A 19,428-nucleotide genomic window follows, 5' to 3' on the forward strand; every position below is an offset into this window, starting at 1 on the left:
CATGGTGACGGACAGACGTAAGGCCATGAAAAGAGACATAACAACAGTCGAGGTAGGAGTGACCAGGCACCACAGAGTCAGGGAGATGGCAGTGAAGATGTGGCCAGCAGAGATTTGTCACAATTCCACGGCTGAGAATTTATGAATAACTAAGCTTTCCAAGGTTACAGGGGGCAAAGGACTGGCAACAGGCATTAACTATGGCAGACTTCTCTCTGGGTTTCTCTTTTCTAAGTTAAATGAATCAAATGCCTGCCTAGAAGCAAAGCACATTCCTGATCTGCATTTACTTGAAACAGCTGACTTTGGTTAACAGCCACAGTCAAGCTCTGTTGTTGCTACCACCTTTGCTTATCAAGGTTTGTAATTACTGCAGTCCTTTGCTTATCGATTTGACATGTTGCATGCCCATCCAGCAACACAAATGAATCTGCTGCAGAACTCTCTAGGTTTACCTAGAGTAGTGCTGGAGAGCCACAGTATGCCACTGCATTACCCACACACACTCTAGAAAGGAACAAACAAACAAAAGCCACATTTGTGTGAGTGTAGACCACATACCAGAGACCAGCTCACTATGTACGCAGCTTGGTTCTTGGCCACTGTGAGATGCTAAGTGTCTCCTGAAGGCCCAGATGTACACACATCTCAGAGTGGAATTAGTAAGAGGTGATGGAATCTGTAAGATGTGGAGCCTAATAGGAGACCCTTGTTCACTGGGGCATATACTTGAAGGGGATTGTGAGACTCACCCTCCTCGTCCTCTCATTTGCTTCCTGACCATGAGGGTGAGAGACTTCATTCCTCCCTGTGTTCCCACCACAATGTGCCATCTCACCACAGGCTCCGAAGCAGCAGAACCAACTGACCATGGACTGAAACAGCTAAAGCTGTGATCCTAAGGAGGTCTTTCTCTTTATGAGCTGGTCCTGAGGGTGTCTGGTACAGTGCCAGAAGGCTGACTGAACTCTCTAAAGAGAGCTCACTCCACTGTGAGGAAGACAGCAATACCAAGATGAATAAGCCAGGGACCACTTACACTTGCCAAACTGCCAGCTTGAAAAAAATGAAGCAACAGCTTGAACATGAACTGCAATCAGCAAGGACGGGGTCAACTACTAGGGGTTTTTCTCCCAGAATTTTATTAAAAGGCTAGGCATGTCTGTCAAGGGCCTGCATTATGTGTAATGGAATGATCAGACTTCTCAGCAGACAGTCACCATCCAGGAAGCAGGGTTAGAAATTCTAAAACAACACATTTCTCAGGGAAAGTGAGCCTAACAATGAACAGCCTACATTCTGCTCTAGTTGTTCCAGTGCCTCAATTATAGTCAGTCCTCCCAGAGAAGAGCGGCCTCTTAGAGATGTCTCTGGGCACAGCTAACACACTATCCACAGGTTCCCCCTCCCCTGCTGCCTCCTCCTCAGTAAATGGCACTCACACCCTCCCTTCCCAAAGGCACAAAGCAAGATCGTCTCTGTCATCCCTCTAACACCTGCTCATCAGGAAATCCTGACAGAACACATCTCCAGCCTGTCCTGCCTTCTCCACAGCCACTGGCTCTGTCCTACCACAACCGCCACGCTAGGCGAGGCTCTCCTCTGGCCCCTCCGCTTCTGCTCTCCCACCACTCCACTCTCCCCCTGCACTCAGCAGTTGGTCCAACCCCCACATACACATCTCAAGGACTGAGGATTAAATCGTCTTGTCACACCACCCGCTTCCTGTGCTACATTCCAGCCACGTGGCTCCTCAAGGAAAAATTAATCTCCTCCACCTGGGTGTCCACGCTTCCTGTTTTCTCAACTCAGAATGTGCCTCTCCAGGCCTCTCCACCCTCCTACCTCAGCTCCTGCAGCTCTTCAGAGAAGTGCTCCCATGCAAGCCATCGCTGATTTACAAAGCTCTGCATCTGTCTTACTCATTCCTCATATCACAGTTATAAGTACTTTATTTGTTTACTGTCTGCTACCTCAGACAGATAGAAGGTCCTAGAGGACAGACAGAATCTGCCATATATCCACGCCCATCACAGCACCTGACACATGGCAGGGACCCAGTAACTATTTGTTGAATTAAAATCTAATTTCTTAATCTTTCCTTCTGGAACTCTACGTCAATTTTGCAACTGGTATCCAGTTGATAGTTATTGTAGTTTACATTTACCGAAAGGTACAATCTCTGGTCTTTAACTTAGGGTATTAGCCCGAGGAGAGTTCTTACCATATTGCCCATTGATTAAATAGTATCTCAATCAATAAGCTGTGTAGCTTCACTGAGCAGGGTTTAAAGAGCCTGAACACTCCTCTGAGTCCCAGTCTGCCTTAACCACTGGGTCATCCTCAAGCTTCTGTTTCTCTCTCTTCTCATCAGTTCTGTACTCCCCAGACACCCCAACAACAGGCACTGGGAGGCTGGGGGCTGGGAGTACACAGGCAGAAGAAGAATGAGCAAGTATGGTGACACAGAGGTAGTCTCTGTCCCCACAGCTCCACATACCACTGAATCCCTAAGACAGTGTTTCTCAACCTGTGGGTCACCACCCCCTTTGAGCCGACGGGTGTCAAATGACTCTTTCACGGTGGCTGAATATCAGATTCTTACATTACAATTCATAATAGTAACAGAATTACAGTTATGAAATAGCAATGAAATAATTTCATGGTTGGGGTCACCGCAATATGAGGAACTGTATTAAAGGGTCACAACATTAGGAATGTTGAGAACCACTGAGTCCCCAGAGCCCTCCATCAGGCACAGCCATCTGTATGACATCATCACTGCCCAACCAGAACACGATGGGTCTAGAGATGGAAGTCTTCAGTTATTAACAGACAGGGCTAGGGTTTGTAGTCTAGTGGCAGAACAGTTAGCATGTGTAAAGGCTCTAGGTTCAATGCCAGCACTGCCACAACAAACAAACAAAACTAACACAAGCCAGATCAGCAATGGAGAAGGCCCTGAGGAAGCCCACTGGCTTGGCTTCTACAAAGTGTTCCCAGCACTAAACTCCTAACTTAGGCTGAGCTGCTAAGGGAAGTCAGGCAGCCTAAGTTGGGTGGGGTGGGGTCCGGTAAGCCTGTCCAGGGCAAAGCCAGGGAAGCCTGAGAGACCAGGAGGACCTAGCCAACTGGCACCTTTCAGCCTATTGGCTAGCTACTGCTCTAGGTGGTGAGCATTCAGCAGTGAACAAAACTGAGAAATTCAATCCCATGCTGTTTTCATTCCGAGGGCAAAGAGGATTTCTGCTTGTTGTCCAGGTGCAGTCTGGACAGTGAGCCATGCCCACCCTGGTCACCAAGTAGTAAAGAAAACATGTCAACTGGTAGAAGAGAGGCAAGAGGGAATGTGGCACATTAGCCACTCAGACTGCCATGTAAGATGTAGGAGCAGCTCCAACAGTTTCTGGGGTTGAAAAGTTAGCCGAGGGGGTGGCATAACAGACAGAGCCTCACGATGGGGCAAGGAGGAGATGGGTCTGCACAGCCTACTACCAGGTTGGTGAATGCTGGCAGAAATAGGCAATGCCAAGAGATATTGTTCACCAGAGGCCACACTGAAGAAATGCCCAAACACCAGGGAGCAGGTATTCCCCCTCCGCAAAGGCACAATGCCAAGCCCACTTGGAGAGGTAGAGGGAGGAGGGGAATCCCTATACTGATCTGAGTTTGAGATGGATATAAATAAACTCCCAGAATAACCAAGGAGACTTAAGGTTATCTTGAAATATAGACAAACACAGCTATCCCTACTGCATACTAACAGTCCAGCTTGAAAACACCATGCCTATAGCTCAAGCATGAGCAAGACATGAGGACCCTCTCCCTCTGCGAACTTCCATGAACACTGTCCTCCAGCTACTAGAGTGATGCTGTCCCTCCCTCACCCGCAGCCCTTCCAGCCCTGTTGGCTTGAGTGACTGCCCTGCATCTGGAAACGGGTATGTTGGGGTGAGGAGGGGGGAGTTAGACACTAATGAGACATCTCTGGGCACACGCCACATCAGGGGCAGTTCCTGGGTTCATAGCAGACTGAAAGGAAGAGCTCAGTGGATGCTACCTGGGTCTGGCCAAGGCCCTGACACACACCCTTGCTGTGCCCTGAACACTATCTCCATTCACTGTCTTTGTGCACTCCCTCCTTTCACACATAACCTTAGCTAGCATAACAATCAAGTGTCAGCCAGAGATGGGGAAATTCTCTGGAGCTTTAAAAGGCAACTCTGCAGGCAACGAACCCAGCCGTGAACTCCAAGCACGTCCATTGTGTGGCGCAGGCCACCTCCCTTTTAAAGCTGTGATGGACCTTCTTTGAAGATGTTTTTAAAGCATATGCAGAAAGCACAGGATGAAACCTCAACGATGGCTGCATTCTACTTAGGGCATTTCAATGCCACTTACTCACCAAGAAGCATTAAGGGAGTGCTTACGAGTGCTTACGATGTTCTAAGGAAAGCGTACAGGAACAGTGTCTTGCTGAGCAAGATGTGACCTAGCTCTCAGATTATGGTCTAGTGTGAGGAAGCAGAGCCTGTGCCCGAGCCTGGGGAGGAGCAGTAGCAACCTGTGCCTTCTGCATGCCTGAGAGGGTTTCCTGGGAGGAGTGGCATCCTAGCTGAACCCAGACAAATAGGAGTCAGACAAATGAAGAGGAGCAGCAGAGAGGAACAAGGCCAGAGAACATAGCATCTGGGAAGCAGTGCCCAAGCTGGACCACAACGTGGAATGAGGAGGATGGCAGTGACAGGTGACTCTTCTAGTGATAGGTGAGCAGAGGCCAGTGCAGGGTGCAACCTGGAGCATATCCCACTGTGTAGGCATCTGGTCTGTGGACCTGAAATGGCAGCCACACCGCTTTGGGTGTGGCTTCAGGCAGATGGAAGTGGAAAGAGAGGAACTTGAGACATGGCTTTCCTTTGTGGGCTCCTGGTGGGTCAGCAGATCCGGCAGGAAGAGCAGGGAAATGCTCCGGTGGTGGTTTTTTGTATTTTTCTGTGTAACTGTCCCCAATAAACACCCATTTATCATTTATCTTGGGTCTAGTGATAATAATTTCATACTAACCTTCAATTGGCACCCAACGTGGGGTGAACCCACGACCCTGACATTAAGAGTCTCATGCTCTATTGACTGAGCTAGCCGGGCAGGCAAATCGAGTGGAAGAAAAACCGCTGCGACTCAAAGCTTTGGACTACTTTCCACAGGGCACGCCTGCAAATCCAAGGCATTCAAAAGGCACATGGAAGTACCGGCTTTTCCCTGGACAGGCTGCAGAAACTGTACAGCCAACTTAGCAGCTGGAGCAAAATGCAAAAGCAGAGGGCTGTACAGCCAGACAGGAGGCGGTCTCAGGGACCTACCCAAGCAAACATTAGGCTTCCATCCACCTGAAGCCACACCCAAAGGGGTATGGCCTCTGTTTGAGGTCCATGGACCAGAGAGATGCCTATACCACCACTGTTTGTCTACCTCACTAACTTTCCATCTTTGCTCTGCAATGCAGGAAGCCTTCTTCCAGCCCAAGCATCCAAAAGGCTCCCCAGTGTGGAAAGTCCTCCATGTGGCTTATCAGGCCACTGGGCATCCAAGCCATATTGCCCAGAAATATCCAGATTTATGGTTATCCCAGCCAGCACGAAGGCCAAGATCATTATTCACTGTGTTCTGTCAGTGTCTGGAGTGTCCTAGTTTGGACACTAAATATATGGCTTTCTTTTTCCAGGTCCCTGCTCCACTCTCTGGCTTTGCCTGGCACCCCTCCTGTCACCCTCTTAATCTTAAGGCCTCCCTAAGCTGCTTCCAGTTCCTCAGAGCTGCCAGCTCTCCCTGACCCCTGCCCTTCTGCTCTGGCCTCTCACCTACCAGTCCCCTGCCTGAGGCAGCCTCTCTTGCCCGCTTCAAATCTTGACCCTGACCTTGGTCAGGTTATTTAAACAGTGTGAGTTTTTCCTCATTTATCTCAGAAAATTGTTACACAGATGAAAAGTAAAGACATTTCAGAGCCTGCGGTGCATGCAATGCTTTGGTTGGCCAGTCTTTTGGTCATCGTCCACCCTTCTAGTTCTAGCTTCTCCAGAAAGCCTCTCTCATCTCCTAACACAAGGCTGGGTGCCCTCCTGGCTACCACTGTGTCCCTCCCATTCTGATACCCATTTGTCCACTATTATCTGACTAAGGCTGTCATCTCCTACTAGCCTAGAAGCTCCTGAAAAGCAAAGACCTTGTTTATCTTTGTTTGTTTCTTTGAGACAGGACCTCAACATTTAACCTTGGCTGGCCTAGAACTTGCTATATGGATCAGACTGCTTCTGCTTCTCAGGGGCTAGATGACAGGTGTACAGTGCCACCCATCAGGGCTCTGGCTAATCACAGGCTATTTAGTAGGTGTACAATGTCTGACACACACAGCAGGCATTTTTAACTTTTGTGGGGTTGATAATGTATTCAATCTTGATAATAAACACATGACCATGTGTTTCATTCAAATAAAGTCAACTTACACACCTGGGAGATCATGGTCATTTTGATAAAAAGCCTGTCAACTTAGTTTATATTAAACTTGATTCTCCCAATTGGAACTGTCAATGGGGCTTGTATGACATTTTTCTAATGTACACATTCAGCAAAATGATTTAGGTTGGATCACTTCTTGACCTAAAAATTCATAAATGATCCAGAAGTCAGCATCCTTCAGCACTTCCTTAATCATCACAGTGATAAGGCAGCTGAACACTACATTTATGATAAATGAAAACCAGTGCTTTAGAATAAACTTTATTGTGGTTTCATACAAGAACACAGTGTATTTGGATCATATCTACCCCTGCAAGTCCTCCATTAGAAGCAGTTACGGCCCTTGTCTTGTACTCAGGTGGTTGGGGTTTTGTTCTGCCCATTCAATCATTTCAATGAGAGCCTTTAATCATTTAATCATTTAATTTATATTCACTTTGTACAATAAGTCATCTGTTCTCATATTTTTGAAGTAAAAAAGAAAAGGCAAGATTTAAGGGGGGTTAATTGGATTTCTTAATACCAACCACATTACACAGTTATTATATTGATAACTTCCCATATTTTTACCTATGCTGGTTTGAATAGAAGTGGCCCCCATTGCCCCACAGGGAGTGGCACTATTAGGAGGTGTGGCCTTGCTGGAGTAGTGTGGTATTGTTGGAGGATGTATGTCATTGGGGTGGGCTTTGAGGTCTCAGATGCTCCTACTGCCTTCAGATCCAGATGTAGAACTCTCAGTTCCTTTTACAGCACCATGTCTGCCTGCATGCTGCCATGCTTCCTGCCATGATGACAATGGACTAAACCTCTGAACTGTTAGCCAGCCCCAATTAAATGATTTTCTTTATAAGAGTTGCCATGATCATGGTGTCTCTTCACAGCAATAGAAACCCTAACTTCAGTTCATAACCCCAGGCATGAATTGCTATGCTCTGATGACTGGTATAATGACACTTTCAGGGAAGAGACTAGGAACATAATGACTGCCCTCAAACAAAAGGCATTGGGAAATGCATAGGGTCATGAGAAACACATGCAAACTTCATACAGCTGCTTGGAAAAGCAACACACATACTTGCCTAAGAGCAGGGTCCAAACCTGGCACTGTACTAGTGGTAGGTTGATACCCGAGGGCCATGTGTTTTAGATGGACTCATATGCAATCAGTGTGTCAGAGGGTGATATGTGCTACAGGAAAAACTCATGGGGGAAAGAAAGGTGACACTGGTGGCAGGGAGGTGACTGTGATATACAGGAAGGGCTCCCTGCATCTGTACATCACAGCAGGGTGAAAGTGTGAGACTATGCTTAATGAGTAGGAGTAGGTGCTAACACACACACACACACACACACACACACACACACACACACACACACACAGAGAGAGAGAGAGAGAGAGAGAGAGAGAGAGAGAGACAGACAGACAGACAGACAGACAGACAGACAGACAGACAGACTTCTCCAGACCCCAGGAGTCATTTACAGCTGCCCTAGAAAGACCATATCTTATTGTACACTGGCTGTGAAGAGACACTGGTTTCTGGAGCCCCTGCCAGCCACAGGGGGATTTATGGAAATCAGGTAGCATAGGGATCTTAGTCTGGGATCCACCTCACCACACCCTTTGTTGCACAGTCTCAGAAAATGCAGGGAACATACATACGTGCTTCATAACGGACAGACCTTTATGATGGCTCAACTGCCCATGGAGGGCAGACTACTATGGCTAGACAGAACAAGAAGACACCTGTAATTACACCATCCCCATCTTTCTGGGAAAATTATAGAAATTAGTGCAGACATCAAAGATGTGGAAATTGTAGTGGCAAGTCTTACATATTCTAGCACAATGAGTCTATGCTGAGAAGCCTGTAGACTGGGGGGATGGCTGCTGCTCACTGATTGGGTTGTGCTGCCCATCAAGGCTCCAGCTCAGTTCATACCAGAGCAGACCTAGTCAGCCTTAGTTTTTACTGTTCAACTGCTCGCCTCCTGTTAAACACAATATCAGCCTTCATGTGACACAGACAATGACCATACCTTTACTTTTTTGCCTTAGAGCCATGCTAACTCTGCTGTATTCCTTTTTCTTTTGTTTCAACACAAGGTCTCACTCCACTGCCCATGCTGGCCTCATGGAATCTACCTTTTCAGCCTCCTGGGTACTAGGATTGTGGGGGCAGAGACACCATACCCAGTTTCTGCCGGATCTTCTAAGGACTAAACTCCCTTCATTCCAAATCATGAACCATCACGTTGGCCACTCCACTGGTGGCATGATGTTAACTCAATGTGTGCAGCCAATAGTGGGTTCTCCCGGAGCATACACACTCAAGTTCAGGGTCTGCCATGCCTGTGATAAATTTAGAGTATTCAGTGGTCTGGACAATGAGAAGACTGCCTCCCTCAAATGAGAGACAAACTGTGATTGCCCTTGTAGTGATAGTTTGTTTATACTCTAACAAATAAAGCTTGCCTAAAGATCAGAGGGTCGAGCTAGCCTCTAGTTAACCATAGAGGTTTGAAAGTCTGTACAGACAGACAGGAAGTGATATGTCTGGTGGAGAAAACATAGGAGGGAGGAGACAGGAGCTCAGTCTCTTTTCACCTGGGAAGTTGAGGAGATAAGGTATGGCTGTGGTTTGCTCCTTTATCTCTCTATCTTTCAGTGTTTAACCCTATATATGACTCCTAGCTTTTATTATTAAGACCTATTAGAACTCATGCTATACACCCTCAGTTGCCCAACATAAACAAAGAATCACACCATCCACAGCCTGTCTGGGTTCTGGATGGCATGATGAATGAAGACCACAACAAGGCAAGTCTCTGCAGCAGGTCTGGACTACTAGACAAGCCACACTGATTGATGAGCTGTGTAGCATAGTGGAGCCAATGGGTCTGCAAGTGCCTGAAGCAGACTGGTATGCTCTCTGGAACTTTTTCCTATCCCTGATAGGAAATCACAGGGCTAGCCTCTCTAGCACTGGTGCAAGGCCTTGCCTTGTCTGTGCCTTGAAAAACAACTCTTGTCTTGGGATGGGGCCGTGATAAAAGACTGAATGCCTGACTGTAGAACAGCAAGCAACAATTGTAGAACAGCAAGCAACAATGTCCCCTGACATACTGTCATCTGATCTGCAGAGCATGAAGCTGGACCCATACAACAGAACTCCATTGCCAAATGAGATCGGTTCATATGACACAGGCAAAGCCAGGTCAGAGGCTCCTGAAAAGTATCACAAGCAGGTGGTAAAGATGCCATGATACAGCTCCCATTCCTTCAGCTTACACCCACAGATTCATGGAAAGCTCCTCACTACAGCTATGGCGAGGGAAAAGGACAGGACTGCAAAGCACCACTCAGAAGTGAAGGGGCCAAATCACAGCCCCACTTAGAATGCCGCTAAACACCTGTAGGAAAATCCTCTCCATAGACAGACTGCAAACAGTACATCTTTATATGATACAAGGGGCAAAGCAAGACGCCTAAGAGAAATCAACAGGAATTCATGAGTAGTGGCTGCAGGGTCCTTGTCAGGGGCTTGGAAAGAATAAAATGAGAAGATCGGTGACAAGGAGGTAGACAGAACTCTGAGGACATGTACTTGAAGCAAAGACACTCATGACCCTATGATGCCTGCCAGAATACATTCACTGTGGAGGAGGTACTTGGACATCAGCTGGGAAAATATTCTATTTAATCAGAGGCAGTGGTCACTCAGTGGGCTGTGACTGAGAAACAGGGATGCTATATGACACTGAATTACCCAGTAGATGAGGCTTCAGCAACAGGAACTTTCCTTCATTAAGGTGATCTCTTTACCATGAAGGGTTATCCCTTGACCATGAATGCCCAAATTGATGGAGTAGAGGATAACACTGTACCCCAAGAGAGGAAAAAAGTTAACCCCCTGGTGCCAGAGTTGATTCACTCGGACCCCTTCTGTTCCTTGTAAGGTAGGATCCACATCAGAGTGCCATACCGGCCTGCAATCTTGAGAACAAACCACACTGTCAGAGCCTGTACAGGTCTTCCCATGGGTCTCACAGTACCTGACCTGCAGCACTGCACAACTCCATCCTGGAGCTAAAAAGAAGCAAACACATCCCAAGTCCTCTGCAGCAAAGCTTCAGTATCAAAACACAACAACAAGAATTTGAGAGAAGACAATCTTAACACAATGTGAAACTCCTGAACAAAACACTGGCATACCAAATCCAGAAATAAGTAGAAAAGAGAGTATACCAGGCCAAGTGAGATTTTCCCAATGAATTCTTGGTTGTTTTAATAATTTATAAAATTAATAGTCTAAAGGAGATAAATCTATAGGTATTAATACAGATGCTAAGATTAGAAACTTGGAAACGCTGTCTTGATAAAACTGCTAATAAATTAGTGACAGGGATCTGCAAAAGCCTACAGTGAATACCTCCTATCAGCTGGAGTTGACAGCAAGCTCTTGTGGATAGGAACTAGGTCTCAGAAGCCCCTGGCCATGCTGTTATCTAGCAGTGTGTGAAGCATGGGGCGGGGGTAGGGAGAGTGCGGAGAGTCAAACACAAAAGGATATAGAAAGTTTGCCAGTGAAGAACTAAGTCTGCCATTATTCACAAATTACGTGGTTTTCAATATGAGAAACTCAGAACAATCTGTACATAAATCAGGAAAATTGCTAAGGGTTCAGTAAGAGGCTAACTATAATAATCAATATACAAAAAATTAATTCCACTCATCTGTAGCATCAATAAACAGAAAATAAAATTTATCAAATGGAGCTTCTTAGAGTACCATGAAAACAGAGCCATGTCTCAAGACTTGAGGCAATTCCTCATGAGGTAGATTTGATCAAACCATTGTAAATTGAGAATATAGCAAACTGACAACTCACTAATATGCCTAGCTTACCTGGCATCTTGGAACATGGCAGAGCACTAAGGATAGCCCCATGAGATCACAGGGTTCACTGGGGACTCTGGGGCCTGGGTGCTGGTCAGCACCACCACGAAGTATGTGGCAAACTGCTATCTCAGAAAAGACTACAGTTCCAAATTGGAAGTGAGGTTTTACACTTTCTTAAACTGAAAAATCATAATTGCATCACCTTGCATTGAGAACATACACATATCAAACACATAGGGCCAAATGTAGCCAAAATTACAAGACACCTGTATGTAAAAAATACAAATGCCGTAGGTCAGAATTAAGTGAATGGGATGATTTGCTGCTGTAAAGACTTCATTTCTCCACCTCCATTTAAAGATTCAATACTGTGCCAATCAAAACTCCAATGGAATTTTTAAGGAACTCATCAAGCTTTCATGCAGGAGAGAAGCATGGGAATGGGGTGAAGAAAAGTCTACCAAGAGCTGTTAGAAACAAAGTGTAATGAAAACTGCTGTTGTAAAGGTGAGTTCACATACCTGATGGCTCCAAACAGAGCGCATGAGCACATCTGTGTGCACAGAAACGATGCTGTAGATTATGGGTGGCACTGCCTCTCACTGGAGTAAGGACAGGCAATTCAACTAATGATTCTTGGGCTGCTGTCCATATATGGAAAAAAGAAACTGGATTCCTACTTCAATCACACACTACCAATGATTGTGTATTAATGATTTAACTGTGGAAAGCATTTTTTTAAAATAGCCTATATAGAATTATCTTCATGCTTTTGGGACAAGGAGGACATTTCCCAAATTAGAAGAGACACAAAAGCACAGATCATAAAGAATAAAGTTCTGCCTCATTAAAATTCAGAACTTCTGTTTTGTGAACCCTCCATCTGAAGTGTAAAGAGCACCCGTGAGCTGCAGAACCACACGAGATGGTGTGCTCAGTTTCCCACCCAGATACAGACGCCTACAGATCAATTAGGAAACAGACAAACAACCAAGCAGAAAAATGGCCAAAAGATATGTGCAGATGCCTTACACAAGGAAACACAAGTGAGTCAGACTGTGGAATGTTTCTACACATGGAAATATGCTCAATTTCATTAAGAAAAAAAAACAGTTTAGAACAAATGAGAGACCATCTTACTCTCTACCTTGGCAGCTTTTCAAACACAGTCAGATCAGGGGCTGGTGCAGATTAGCAAAGACCTAGCAACTAGGTCTTCAGAAAATAACCTGGTATGCTAGGTGATTTCAAGGAGCTCATATCCAACTGACAAATAACTGGCTCGGAGAACTTCTTGTCCATGAGGTCCAGGAGTCTTGGACAAGTTATGTGAGTTCATACAAGCTCTGTGATTAAAAACAAAACAAGGCAGAAAACAAGCAAGCAAGCAAACAAACATGACACACAGTGCCAGTGACAGTGTACCTGCTGGGAAACACTAGGCAGCAGGGAAGGGAGACCATGACATACATGTAGATGAAACCTGAGGGTCTAACACTAGGTGACAAAGAAAAGAAATAACAGGACAAAAGGCAAGGAGAAAGGAACAGAATGCAAGGCCTGGCCAGAATAGCTTTCTTATTTTATTTTTGCCACGGGCTGAAGTTGCCAAAATCAGAACATGGAAATCAGAACCATCTGTTGACAGGATAAGTAAGTGAACTGGACAGAAAGAAACTCAGAATAAAGTGTTTTGAAATCTGCATCAAATCACAGAAACAGAAATAAAAGCCTGCTTTGTTCGGATGGGGAAATGGTGTTACTTCACCATCGTTTATATAATAATGAAGTTCTGACGTCACCCACAAGAGCATTAAGGGATTATTAAGGTGGTATTATTTCAGTCTTAACCCTGCACAGAGGGGGACCAGGAAGAGCAGTTTAACTCACACAACCACTAAAGGTTACAGAACCATTTCAGAAGAAGACTGGGTTGCTGGGGAAATGCTTGGTGTGCAAGCATGAGGACATGGGTCCAGATCCCAGTATCCACATAAAAAACCAGGTGTCTCCATATCTGTCTGTGACCACAACATTATAGGGTAAGAAAGGTATATTCCTGGGTCTCCCTGGCCAGCCAGACAAGTCAAAATGGCAAGCGCCAAGTTAAGTGACAGGCCTTGTCTCAAAAACAATAAATAAATAAAAGGTAGAGAACATACAGAATACACCCAATATAGACCTCTGGACTCTTTGTGTGCATGCACAAACAAATACAAATGAGCATATGAATGTATACACACAGAGAGAAGGAGTGAGAGGGACCCATCCACAGCACTGTAATATAACTGGCTGGACAAGCTGCTGTCTACAATCACTCACAAACACTTGAAATCAAGATGTACTACATAACTCAAGCCATGAAAACATAATGGTGTGAAAATATCCTATCAACCTGGGGGAAACTGTCTTGGAGTGTGTATATTTAGTGGTGTGTGTGTGTGTGTGTGTAGTGTGCACATGTTGGACTCAAATCCTTGTGTGTGGAGGCTTGGGGTTGACATCTAGTCTTTCTTCAATCTTTTGACATCTTTGCTTTTATATTTTTGTATAACTTTTTATGTTTAAAAATACAAACAGGTGTGAACATCCTGGCATGGATGTAGAGCTCAGAGAACAACTTGTGCAAGTCTGTTCTCTCCTTCCACCACGTGGATTCCAGGATCAAACTCCAGGCTGTCAGGCTTGGCAGCAAGCACCTTTACTAGGCTAGGCTGGTTGGCCAATGAGTTTTAAGGATCCATCTGTCTCCACCCCCTTTGTCTAAGGCTAGGATTACAAGAATGCATGCACTATAACAAGTATTTTTCTATTAAATAATTTAATTTTTGAGATATAATTATATTTCTCCCTCCCCTTTCCTCTCTCCAAACTTTGCCATGTACCACCTCCTCCTCCCTTACTGTCTTTCAAATTCATGGCCTCTTTTTCTTTAATTATTGATGCGTGTGTGTGTGTGTGTGTGTGTGTGTGTGTGTGTGTGTGTGTGTATTCCTAAATATACAAATACTACCTGCTTGGTCTGTAAATGTTAGTTGTATGTACTTTTTCAGAGCTGACCATTTGGTACTGGATAACCAATTGGTGTGCTCTTCTCACTACGAGTGAAGACTATTTTCTCCTGCTCTCGACATTCCTTATTTACCTGTAGTTCTTTGTCTATGGTGGTTGGGCCCTCATAATATTTCTCCCTTCCATGTTAATATGGCTATTGGTATTATCCATGTTTAGGTCTTGTTTGGGCAGCATGTTGGTGAGACTTCATGGGTGTAGCTTCTGGCATTTCTAGGAGACATCATCTCCCAGCAAACTTCCTGTTCCTCTAGCTCTTACAATCTTTCTGACCTTTCTTCTGTTATGATCCCTGAGCCTTAGGTATAAGAGTAGTTGTGTTATACATGTATCAGTTAGGACTGGGTTTCACAACTCTGCATTTTGATTGGTTGTGGTTTTCTCCAACGGTTTCTCTGTTGCAAAGAGAAGTTTTCTTGATGGGGTGTGAGAACTACACTTAGCTGTGGGTATGAAGATAAATATTTCTAATTTAGTTAGGGATTATGCTGTTTTAGTAAAATGGTGGTTGTAGAGGAGAACCTACAAGATCCATGACTTCACTAGCCTTAAGTAGATGGTTAGGTTTCTAGATCCCGCTACAAGGTTCTTCTTGTTGAGTGGGCCTTAAGCCCAATTAGAGAGTTATTGGTTACTGACAAGGTATGCATGCCACTACTACACTCTTAGTATATTGTTCCATGCTGGTTGTTGATGTTTTACAGGCAACATAACTGGGTAGCACCGTTGGTTGTTTCTCTCCTTTGGAAGATAAATGGCACCTTCTGCTACCATGAAAGCTAGTCCTTGGGGTGGAGGCTTTCATGTCAGATCCAGGTCAGGTTCTCTGAGCCCTATGCCCAAAATGCATGGTGTCTTCACCAACAGGGACTTACCTTCTACCTCAACCAAGGATAACACCAATAGGCTGCATGTTTTTGGATTCTCTTGGATAACCCTAACCAACAACTCAAAAGAGGGCTTCTCATGCATGGTTGGGGTTTTTGTTAGGATTTTTACATGGGCTCTGGGGATCTGAACGCAGCCCTTCATTCTTGTGTGGAGGCACTCTACTCAATGAGACACATCTACAACTTGACAGCTGCTTTTCATCCTGTGAAACACACACTTACAAGCTATGAAGGAAAAAAGTATGATACAAAACCTAAAACTTCTTTGAACACATCAATGAGAAGGCTGAAAGACAAGCCACAGCCTGGAAGAGATTTGCAACACAAATTACAGGCATACCTTATATGTGCAGATATATATAATGCTACAAAATCAATTCAGATGAACAACAAACAATACACAAGACAAATGGGTTAATTATATAAATAGGCAAGCCACAGAGGAGGAAATAAAAACACCCAATCAATATGTGGAAATATTCCAATTATACTAGCTATGTAATACAACTTTCATACAAGTGATAAAAATATAAGGCTTGAAAATACCAAGTGCTAGTGAGGGTGTGAGGGGCTGGGTTCTCGTGTACTGCAAGCTTGGATTGGCACTGATATTTGACGAGTTAACTGATAGCAGTAATAAAAATGAAAATGGGCAGACAATACAACGTAGGAAAGCCATTTCTAAAAATCTACACTGAGGAATTCTCACATATGCTTACAAGGCTATTCACCAAAGCCATAATTATGAGCGAAAATATAAAACACTAAAAAGCTGACTATCAGGGGAATAAACTATATCCCCAGATATTACAGAAGAGTAGGAAAATTTTCTGCATAGTGACATACATGGAAGGATAATCATGTAGTATTATTGTTTGTTTTTGGGCGGGGTGGAGAGGTTTTGAGATAGGGTTTCTCTGTGGCTTTGGAGGCTGTCCTTGAACTAGCTCTGCAGACCAGGCTGACCTCGAACTCATAGAGATCTGTCTGCCTCTGCCTCCCGAGTGCTGGGATTAAAGGCATTTGCCACCACCGCCCGGCTATTTTTTTATATATTTTTAAGATCTGAAAGAATGACAAGTGCTCTAGACACTGAACAATCTTTCCAACTCCCCCCCCCCCACCTGCCGCCCCACCAGAGTGGTACTCTAACACATCACATAGTTTCAGGAAAAATAAAGAATAATGTTCTAAAACAAAATAAAGCTATCTGTATATGATTCAAAATATATATGTGTGCAAATACACAGAGAGTGGTCTAGAAACTTCCCACCAATTGATTAACTCTGTGGAGACAACCATGTTGGATAAGGGACAGTTGGAATACAGAGTGGCTTTATTTCCAATGTTCAAATGTTTTTAATGAGTATATTAACTTACTAACTCATGTAGTTATAAAGCAAGTATAATTTATACAGATTAAAACAAAAATTTAAAAATCCTATAATAGAAGTACTGGGAGAGTCATGTGAGACCATATTGAAAGGAGAAATTACTTAGCACATAGAAAGATTTTATAACAGTCATGGCATTTTCACTGGGCCTTGCTATTTAAATAGGACTTTGTCAATATTTATAATGTGATAGAAAGCTGGTAGACTTTTTCCAAACGCACATACTGGCACATACATGTATGTGCTAACATGCATCCCACCCAGTGCTGTTTTTCTTTTAATGTGGTATGACCCTCCATGGAGAGGTAGAGGTCTACCCTCCAGACTTTTCAACTGACTGAATGAACAGAACATACTGGAAGCATGATGGCATGGCTTCTGAGATTGATTATACAGCTTCTACTGGGTCTCTGTGCTGTGCTTACCCTGGGAACCCAGTCACCATACTGTGAGGAAGCTCTCACTGGCCCACGTGGAAAGACCACTTAAACAGGCTCATGTGGAGAGGAACTGAGGCCCCCAATGGATAGCCAGCAGCAATGGCCAGACACACAAGGGAGAAAGTCTTCAGAAGATTCTTGGCCTGGCCTTTGAGCTCCTCAGCCAAGGCCCAGACATCTATCCATCATGGAAGGGGCAAGCCATCCCCACTGTGCCTTGTCCTAATTCCTGTCCCAGAGAATTCATGACATAATGAATGGTATTTACACCACAAAATTTAGACCAGCATGGTACCCTGGAACAAAGACAGTCTAAAGAGAACGGACTCCACATGGTATGTCACAGAGCCATGAGAGTACTGGCTGTTTGGGGTGATGGGTCCAGAAAGATTGGCTGGGATCAAACTATGGAAATTTCATATGACAATATGAAAAAATTAGATTTATCTCACTGGCAGCAGAGAGCTGTTGACAGTTGTGAAGCTGGGAAGTGAAATGCTAGGATCTGCATTTTAGCAAGCCAGGGAAAGGCTGGAAAAAAGAAAGGCTTAAAAATAGGAAAAAGATCTGGGGAGATGGCTCAGTGGATAAAGTGCTTGTGCACATAAAAGCAGGGTAGGTATTGAGCCTGCCTGTAATCCTAACACTCAGGAGGCAGAGACAGGACCCTGGGACAAGCGGGCTAAGACGCCTCGTAGGAATTGGTGAGCTCTAGGTTCAGTGAGAGACCCTGCATCAGTAAACAAAGTTGACAGACACTGAGGTAGTACACCTGGTACTAACTTCAAGCTTCTTTGACATATGGCATGTGCATACACTTGCACGTACACACCCATAGATGAACACACACACACACACACACACACACACACACACACACACACACACACACACACACACACACACACACACACACAGATGGGTTCTGGCTAAGAAAAACAGTGGAGGCATTCCCTTGTGTAGCACTTTCTGTGGCTTCTCCTCTTCAGGGTGGCTTCTATTCTCACCTACAATCAACTTCACTTGTGTTAAAGTGTCAGAGGGAAAATATATATTAATTCAAAAGCCCACCTTGGTTGCTTACTTATTAGTATCTGCGAAACTCAAAGCAACCAGAGAGTCCTACAGTGGGCAAATCAATAAGCTGGTCTATCTTACTCTGCACTCAGGAGAAAGTAGTGATCCAGCCATGAGGAGAACTTTCAATCAGGTCAGAACCTCAAAGAAACAACTCTAAAGTGGTTATGTATGCATGATTCCAATGCTATGACATTCTAAGAAAGAAAAAACTATGAAGACAGTAAAAAGGTGGCTGAGAGAGCTGAGAGAGGCAGGGACAAATAGTGGAGCACAGAGAGACATGGGACAAGCCTACACTGTATGGTAACAGTGTACATATGCCATGCCACTCACACTCACAGAGTGTCCCACACCTAGAGTGAACTGGGACAAAGCCACAGACTTAGAATGACCGTCACATCAATACAAGCCTGACTGTGATAACTGTGGATAGCGACAAGCTGCATGTGTTTTGCACAAGAGCAGACACTCTACACTTTCCACTGAGTGATGCTGTGAATCTAAAACTGCTCTCAAAAAGAAAGTCTATATTTGAAATGTTAGGAGGAAAAAAATGTTAGACAATGTCAGAATACAAAATAGTTTTCCTAACTGCTCTTCCTTCAAGCTTTTGGATTTGGGCTGTTTGCTGTAAAGGGTGTTAGAAGAATACTAAGCAAAGCAGATGCTGTGGTGTTCTCCTTCAATTCCAGCATCCAGGAGGCAGAGGCAGGGGGATCTCTGTGAGTTATTTCCAGGACAGCCTGCTCCACATGGTGAGTTCCAGGCCAGCCAAGGCTACATAGTGAGACACTGCCTCAAAATTAATTAATTAATTAAAATTTTAAAATGCCAAGCAAACTGTCCCTGGGTTATAGCCATTTATAACAATTTACCTGTGTAAATGCCATCCCACACAAATATCACCATATCTCAAGTTTTGTTGTGTTTATTAAAATATTATTTAAGTTCTTACAGGACTTTAGTAGAACTATTTATAAATGTGTATTTGTAAGGAAAGTAAGTCTATGCTAACACACTGTGATCCAAGCACAGGGAGCAGAGAGAACCTAAACCCCGAGGTACCACTTCTGTGAGACAGGACAGGCTGACTGGGAGCTAGGAAAGCAAAGAGACAAGGCCTGAGGGGTACT

At 44.4% G+C, this 19,428-nt stretch overlaps 1 protein-coding gene across 2 annotated transcripts in view; it reads right to left on the reverse strand.

Annotated features, from left to right (window-relative positions):
* Positions 1-19,428, reverse strand: part of Enthd1 (ENTH domain containing 1) — a 90,041-nt gene that overhangs the window by 37,380 nt on the left and 33,233 nt on the right. The window lies entirely within an intron of this gene.

This window comes from Cricetulus griseus, chromosome 2 (genome assembly GCF_003668045.3).
Source record: "Cricetulus griseus strain 17A/GY chromosome 2, alternate assembly CriGri-PICRH-1.0, whole genome shotgun sequence".
Taxonomy (NCBI): Eukaryota; Metazoa; Chordata; class Mammalia; order Rodentia; family Cricetidae; genus Cricetulus; species Cricetulus griseus.